This window comes from Rattus norvegicus, chromosome 5 (genome assembly GCF_036323735.1).
Source record: "Rattus norvegicus strain BN/NHsdMcwi chromosome 5, GRCr8, whole genome shotgun sequence".
NCBI classification, from domain to species: Eukaryota; Metazoa; Chordata; class Mammalia; order Rodentia; family Muridae; genus Rattus; species Rattus norvegicus.
In genome coordinates, this window is record NC_086023.1 from 115,294,662 (window position 1) to 115,302,923 (window position 8,262).

The 8,262-nt window shown below is 41.1% G+C and overlaps 1 long non-coding RNA gene across 2 annotated transcripts; it reads left to right on the forward strand.

Moving 5' to 3' along the window:
• Positions 1 to 874: 874 nt before the first annotated feature.
• On the forward strand, positions 875 to 7,549 carry LOC120102923 (uncharacterized). 2 transcript variants are annotated; one of them, XR_005504896.2, is made up of 3 exons: positions 875 to 1,185; positions 2,255 to 2,404; positions 7,069 to 7,549. It is a non-coding gene; the product is annotated as an uncharacterized LOC120102923 (long non-coding RNA). The 2 variants fall into 2 exon arrangements; XR_010051919.1 differs by having other exon boundaries at positions 875 to 2,404.
• The last annotated feature ends 713 nt before the right edge of the window (positions 7,550 to 8,262 follow it).

Here is an 8,262-nt window from a genome sequence, read left to right on the forward strand (position 1 = left end):
TCTATATTATCTCATTTCATCATATAAGAATGATTGGAATCCTTTTCCCATAAAAGACAATGATGCACAGACAGGAAAAATGCTTATCAAGTGATGTGTTAACATGTCATCAGGGCTTCCTGTACGTTCAGACTCTTATCTCAAACCAGTACTTGTCCACTATGTCATACTGTCTTCTCAACATCTCTCTGAAGGTCACATGATCCATGGCCTGATGCTCGACTATTAGCAATGTTCATTTTAATTCTCCTTAAGCAGCTATTTATTCATATTCCATTTATTCAACAAATATCAGTATATATATATATTTTTTTCACCCCAGAAGGAGAACCCATAATAGACCAAAGTAATAATTGAACCAATGAGTTTTTATTGCAGTTATTAACAGGAATATGGGTAAGGTTACCTACAAGGAGCAAATACAGCTCAAAAAGCAGCCATTTCATAGAAGAGACTGCCAGACATGATTGACAGGTTATAGCTCATGACAACTGTAATCCTGGACCTAGAGCCTCCTTCCCCAGCAGTTGTTTACTTCTTTCTCCACCATTGACATGTGACCTTTTGTTCTCCTACTGCTTCTCTCTCCTCCAAGAAACTGCCATATAGCAAATAATTTGAATACAGTTCTGAAATCAACTGGGAATCTTCCTCAGGAATTTTCTCAAAATATCAGCAAGTCTACAATCTTCTCTAGAACTCTGAGCTATACGCCTGAGAACACAGGAGACAGGATTTACCCCACTTGGGTCCCTGGACTAAGGAGTTTGCTTTAGGTCACCACAATCTAGCTATTCCTGAGCTGTCCCTGAAGAAACTCCCATCTGTCTTTGTGACATCTCTTTTATGTCACTGTGGCATTTTCTAGAGCAAAAGTGGTGCAGACAGGCTCCTAAAAGATGAGCAGTGTCCCTGAGGAGAAGACTGAGCAGGAGAGAGCCCTTACTTTGGAAACCCCTGGTGGTCAGATGTAAGGTCCTGTTTCCCAATTGGTTCTTAATCTATCAATACAAATGCCATGGGCCAATTGCTGAGTGGAAGGATAGGTGGGACTTCCGGAACCCCACAGGAAGCTGGGAGAGGCAGGAGAATTTAACCATGCTTCAGAGAGAGAAAAGCCAACCAGCCGTGTGAGGTCTGGGGCTAAGCTGCCACCAGGCTGTTCTGCAGATTGAGGACATTGAGGTGGGTGAGCAACTGAAGTTGAGTGCAGATTTAGAGTGCTGAGCAGGGAGTACTGAGAAGGGGAAGCTAACTGAGGTAGATCGGGGGTGCCCAGCAGTTGAGCCAAAAAAAGGAAAAATGAAATTGAGCAACTGTGTGCGTCTGTGTTTTTCATCTGTAGATTGAATATTCTCTGGGCAGGGTACTATGGTAGCAGGTAACATGGCCTGTTCCCTGAACTTGGGCAGGATTGGAAAAGCTACACTCAACAGGCAGATTTCTGAGCTGTATTTCCACCCCATCCCACCCCTTAGTTCTGCAAAGATTTCTTTCTGTAGGTTTCAGACAAGCTCTAAACCTATGTCTGAAGATGCCTCTGACTTTTTGCCTTCTCAGTTCCCAACTCACAACCTTGTCATGCCATACTGCGTGTTACAATGATTTTGATAAAGAGAAGAAATTTTAATGCTTACCAAATACAAACAAAACCAAAAATCAAAACAACAACAAAACCCCCAAACAGAAACCACATTGGAGGTTGATTGGGTAGAGACGGCAGGACATCATGAACTTTCTAGAAGGTTATCATAGTCTTAAATGCTTTGCCCAGCTAATAGTTCTTTCTTGTGGGAAAGAGAGTGATTGAAACCTTTCTAGCCTTGATATTTTTCAAAATATTTCTGTAGTGTCAGAATTTTGTAGTTATTTGTTATATGTGAAACCTAATAGGTATATGAATATGTACTTTAGAATACACTTAATGTGTTATTGTTATTAAAATTATATTTGTAGTTCACAGGTCCCAGGAACTAGGGAAGACTTATGAAGCATTACCTATCCAATGCTGTTCTACTGTGAAACACCAGCATCAGTAGGAGCTTGAGGGATGTGCAGAATCTCAAGCATTTGAACAAATCTGTTGATTTATCAGCACATTAGCATTTAAAAATCTCTAGACCAGCTAGCTTCTTGGTCCAGTGGGTGGGGGATCATTTGGAAAAAGTTCATACATATCTTCAAACACCAAACTGCTTCCCCAGTTTGCAATCTTCCAGAACTCAGTTTGGTTTTCTATATTTTTATTCCTTAGCAATTGTGTTCTAGGTCTCATGGCCACATGGTTAAGTGAGCATCTTCCAAAACTTCATCTTTCAACACAGTTCAAAGCAACAGCAAGTCTACAATCTTCTCCTGCCCTCTGAGATATATGCCTAAGGTCAAAGGAGACAACAAGAGTAGGGTAAGAGACATTATCAGTTGGAATCCAGAGTTCATCAGTGTTGGGTTGGGCCCCAACTCATACTGTAATTGTGTTTGAGAAAAAGCCAGGATATGTTTGAAAACAATTAAAGGTAGGGAAGCCAAGAAAAACCACAATGCCAAGGAACTTTGGGAAAGTCAAAGACAGGCAAAGGTCGGGGCTAAAAATCCCTCAGTTCGCTTTGGCACAGGTGCTCGCTATCCTGCTGGAATTTGAATGTAGGAGTCCCTGACCAGCGCTGATTGCTTCTGTGCATGCTAAGCAGGCCAGCTGCTTGTGGATGTGTGTTCAGCTATTTGCACATGTAAGTGGACAAGACGATACCTATATACTGGTGTGTCTGAGGTTAATTCCACTGGGTGAAAATAAGACCAGTACCACAGTTTTTTGAGTCAAATTGGAAACACACTTTATTAAATACTGGTCAGGATAATGGATAGGATACTCCTGTGTATGGCCAGGTCCATACCAGGATTCCCGGCGAATGATCATGGATAATGATTATGGATTGCATAAGTTGGGTTCTCATAAAGGCAAAATCTACAAGGCTATGTATGTCTTACCTTTGTCCAATTGAGAGTGATCATAAATCCTGACATACTTCCTATCTATATAGCTCCTGACTAAATGTGATCGAGCACATCTTATGTAGTTATGGCAACAAACTTCCTTTATAGAAGTGAAAATGAATGGCTTGTTATCTTACTTGAACAACAGCCCCCCAGCATTACAGGAAGTTACCTGTCCTTGGGCAAGTAGGGCTTACAGGTTAGAGGCATTTATGTTTTATAGATCTCCTGAGCATAGCAATTAAAACTTAAAACATAATTTTAGCCCTCAGAGGGTCTGTAGCTCTGTCTTCTCATCTTGATCTGAATATATCCTGTAGGTTGGGGTTACTGACTTAAGAGATGTCTGAGTTCACACACATAAAAGGGCTCTCCAAGTTCCCAAGGCTGGAGTCAAAGAATTCTTACTTGAAACATTGGAGGATTCTGAGACTAAAGATATAGCTGTGTGGGAAACACACACACAAAACCCACAAAGTCCTTAGGGCCAAAAGGATTCTCTTTCCTCTACCAAGCTGCTCGTGTATGACTATGGGAGGGGGCACCACCAACACTTCACAGTTTCAGCTAACATTAGTACAAGTGAGTGTCATTCACACACACACACACACACACACACACACACACACACACACACATATATATATATATATATATATATATGTAAATTGTTTTCATGAAGTTCCTTTTGTAAGGAATAGAATATAAAAACAAACTGTCTTAGTTGGAGTTTTGTTCCTGTGAAAGACACCTTGACCACAGCAACTCTTATAAAGGGAACCATTTAATTGAGTCTGGCTTACAGTTTCAGAGGTTCAGTCCATTATCATGCTGATGGAATAGGATGGCCGCATGTAGCCCAACTTGATACCTGAGAATGAGCAGAGAGTTCCACATCTTGATCCACAGCCAGCAGAAAGTATGAGCTTTGGAGACTCAAAGCCCACCCCTTAGTGACACACCTTCTCCAACAAAGTCACACCTACTCCATCCAACAAGGCCACATCTCCTAATATTGCCACTCCCTAAGGACCTATGGGAACTATTTTCACACCGCACCAACTCACTATTTTTAACAATCTCTCCCTCTCCCCTCCCCTCCCCCACTCCGTTTCCTTCTCCCTCTTGCTTTCCCTCTTCCTCTTCCCCCCTGGGTGGGGGAATCATTTCTTTGCATCTGGGTTACACTGAGCTGCCTTGAGATCCTAAGTAATGATTGGCAGAATGAAGTTCGGGCATGATCTCACCCAGAATTCAAGTGTTCTGTCATAAAGCTATGATGCATCCCTGCTGGGAATCAGTTCGTGCACCATCTGCTCAAGGCTTCCCTGAACGTCATTCCTCTTCCAGTATGTGTGGGACATGGGCGAGAAGTCCCTCTCTAAAACGCCAGGTGTTTTTCTGTTGGGAGGAAGAACCCATTGCACTCACCCACACCATGGCTGCAATTCCTATACTTAAGGCCGATTATTGAGAGAATAATATACAGATATAGTTAATGACTAATGATATGTTACAATATTTAATATAATAAAACATTTTATGGACATGGGAGCTTTCATTAAAAAAAGGAAGACCCCAAAAAGCAAATCTGAATAATAAATAGGTCAGCTAAGTAGTAGACTGTGTTGTTGACATAATAGTGTGACCTATGAGCATTAAATGGGGGTTGGGGCATCATGGAACTGAGGTCTTTGCAGATGCTTCTCTATCAACTTTTCCCTGAAGAGGAACTGCCCCCTGGTGTGGGGAGTTACCTCTCAAGTGAATGCCTTATGACTTGCTTCAGGCAGACGTTAGGAAACATCCTTCCCCAGAGGGACATTCCTGCCTCAGCTGTTTCCTTCAGTCTACCCTGGGGCCATATTTGAGATAGCAGCAGGTCCTTAACTCCATCACCAGCCAGGGTTTAGGTCTAGTCAGAGAGATCAATTCGGGCAGATTCTAGAATAGAGAGATGAAGACACCCTCCTGCTGCTTGTACTGAGACCCTGGACTGGAAAGTTGTCAGGATATTCAGATTTTCCTACAGCACTATCAGCAGAGAGCTCAATGTGGCCGCAATCTTTTGTGGATGGCAATATGCATGCATGAGACAAATACTGCTGGTGTAGACCATGACAGGCATAACATAGTTTGTCAAGCTCACAGCAGTTTGAGATGAGTTTACAACAAAAGGCTTTTATTTCATAGAAGGTACAAGAAACAACAGGTCTCAGAACTTTGGAGTCATTTCTAAAAGCTCAGCTAGAGGGCCTCTTCAGTCTTCCCAGTCATGTATGGGCCATTTTAAAGCTAGGCCGTTTTCTACTGAGACATTGGTTCAGCTGTTTTGTTAGTATAAACGACAGTCTCCTGAGCAAAATAGAAAATTTGCTATTCTTTTCCATAAAACTATAACCCAATAGGTATTGTTACAGTGCAATAGGGTGGCCCTGTTACTCCAGTATTCAAGTTTTAAAATTCTCGGCATCCTACATTCTACCATCATTCCTACCTGTTGCTCAGACCCTAACAATGAAGCTGTTGCCACCAGTATATCACATATTCCAGAGCACAGGAAATGGGGAGTGTGCAACCCAAGGGAAGGTACTACTACATATTTAACATGTATTTGATCTGGATGGGATTTGTGTGTATGTATACTTGTGTGTGTGTGTGTGTGTGTGTGTGTGTGTACATGTGTGTATGCTTCTGTATGTGCATATGTGCATACATACATATCAGAGCATGCATATAGAGGACAGAGGACACCTTGTAAGAAACAGTTCTTTTCTACTACCATGTGGGTCCCAAGAATGGAACTTAAGTTTTCTCTGGCTTGACAGTAAGCACCTTTACCCACTGAGCCATCTCACTGGTTCTTGGAAAGCAGGTCCTTTTTAAGTAAATGACTTTAGGGCTGGAGAGATCCCTCAGAGGTTAACAGCACTTGCTGCTCTTGCAGAGGACTTGAGTTTGCATGCCAGCAGCCATGTTGGTCAGCTCACATCTCCTGTAACTTCCGTTCCAGGGAGAACCTGTGCTTCTAGCGTCCAGGGAATCTCCAATGATGTGCACATATTTCCTATCCCCAACCCAACATATACAAAATTTAAAATGAAATACATCTGGGAGAAAATACATTAAGTAAATTACTTAAAATTTTATGTATGATGTTCACACATATTCCATTAACCTTATCATATCCACGGGATACTGCCTAGCCATAAAGGGATGGAAAAAGCAATCCTTACACAGGTAGCCAAATAAATGTTCACTTAAACCTTGGAGTAAAGTTCTAGCATTAAGAGGAGGAAAATAGTAGACACTGGTAAATAATATCTTCCTCCTTACTTGATTAAAATAAATTCTGTGTTGTTTAAACTGGCTAGAGTGATTGTCTCTAGTGAAAAGTGCTATAGCTTCTTAAACCAGTACTGAGAGGGCCTTCTACCTTGTATTGGAATGGATTTAAGCAATCATTTCTGAGCCAAATTTGTGTCCAAAATCTCATTAGCAAAACAAAAAACAACACAGGACTAAGATGTGTTTTTGAAAAGTATGCAGTACATTTAAAAGATCCAAATTAATGTACAAGAATCACCTTGAGGTGGAAACACTTGAGAGTTATACTTGGGAGTAGAATGAGCAAAAGACAGACAGGCTGAAGCCTGTGTGATAGAGATAAAAAATAAAGATTTCAACTTATGCGACACTGTGCAATAAGCTATTTTGGAAGTGAGTAACAGGAGGTAGGTGTGGTTTGTGACAGGCAAAGAGTTAACCGAGAGGCAAGTAGTGAGATTTATTGGGTGTTTATATTTCCATGGACAGACAACCTAGATAAATGTCTTAATTTCTTTCTTACCATTGGCAACTATGTTTGTACTGAACTTTATATGAATACTCAATAAGCTTAAATACAATAAGAATAAGTAACTTTCCTAAGGTCATGTGCATACTACTAATGGTATGGCTGGGTTCCAAAGCCAGGAAATCCATAGCCTTTGCTCTCCATTACTCCTTTCTGTGGTATGTGGTTGTTATTGACATGTGTAGCTGTGGTTACAGCCTGGCTAATTCCCATTTCAGGGTGTCCAACACCAGTTTCAGATCAGAGCCTTGAAAATGCACCAAAGAATCCATCAGATCTGTAAGTGACCTCATATGTGAGTAGTCTCTATAAATGAAGAGGCAATGGCATTTCACCCAGGCTTAAGTCTACCCACCATTGTGTGGAGCATTGTGTGAAGAGGAAGTCCCTCCTGTGTGCCCAAAGGACAATGTGAAGAGTCAACAATGTGTGGACTACAGAAAAGCCTTGTCAGAATCTCAACAAGTGCTTCAGAATCATGACCGTATGTCAGAGCCAGTGCTTTGTAAGAAACAACAAAATGAACAGGATTTCTCCTCTAATGAAGCTCAAAATCGAACGGGCAAACAGATGTTAAATAATTTAAATTCATGTGAAGCACATTATATAGAAATATATGAAGTACACAATAAGAGAAAATGATACAAGGATGTCCATTTAGACTTGGATGTGGGACAATAAAATGATGTGTTGTGAAAAGTGTTAGATGAAGTACTGAGAGAGAACATGGCAAGGAAGAACTGAGTCTAGGGTCCCTAAGGTAGTGTGGAGCTCAATGTAGTGAAGGAACTCAAAAGTAGAGTCATGACCACTGAGAGGAATACTTTAGGACACGACTTAAGATATTAAGGAAAAAACATGTCTTTTCCTGTTCTAGGAATCAGATCTGTGTGCTTGAGTAGAGAAATGCTTTTATGATTTATGAACTGAGACAATCAATCAGTCTTGTTACAATACTAATCCATTAAAGAGGATTAGGAGTGACAGAGGAAACTAATAAAGGTAGTTAAAAGTGTTAAACTAGTTAGAAGTGTTTAAAGGCTAAATGTAGTTACATTTCAGTATACCACAAGGCATGCTTTGAGATGCCAGGACCAGGCCTCTGTGCAACATTTCAGCTTGGACACCTAGTTATCTGTGGAACTCAGCTAACGGGGACACTATGAGAGCCCTGCACACTTGGAGGGCCTAAAGAATGAATTGTTTCTCCCTGATTTCGGTTTATCTTTATTTCCAGTCTATAGTGTGAGCAAAGTCATGTTCACCCTGAAAGCAGCAGTCATTTTAGGGGCAACAGTTAAATCCAACACACTCCTCATTGTTTTTTAAACACAGAATCTTTGTCATTGTGCCCCCTCAGTGGCACCAGCAACCCTAAGCCCTTCCTCAGCAATCTGTCCACAGGTAAATGC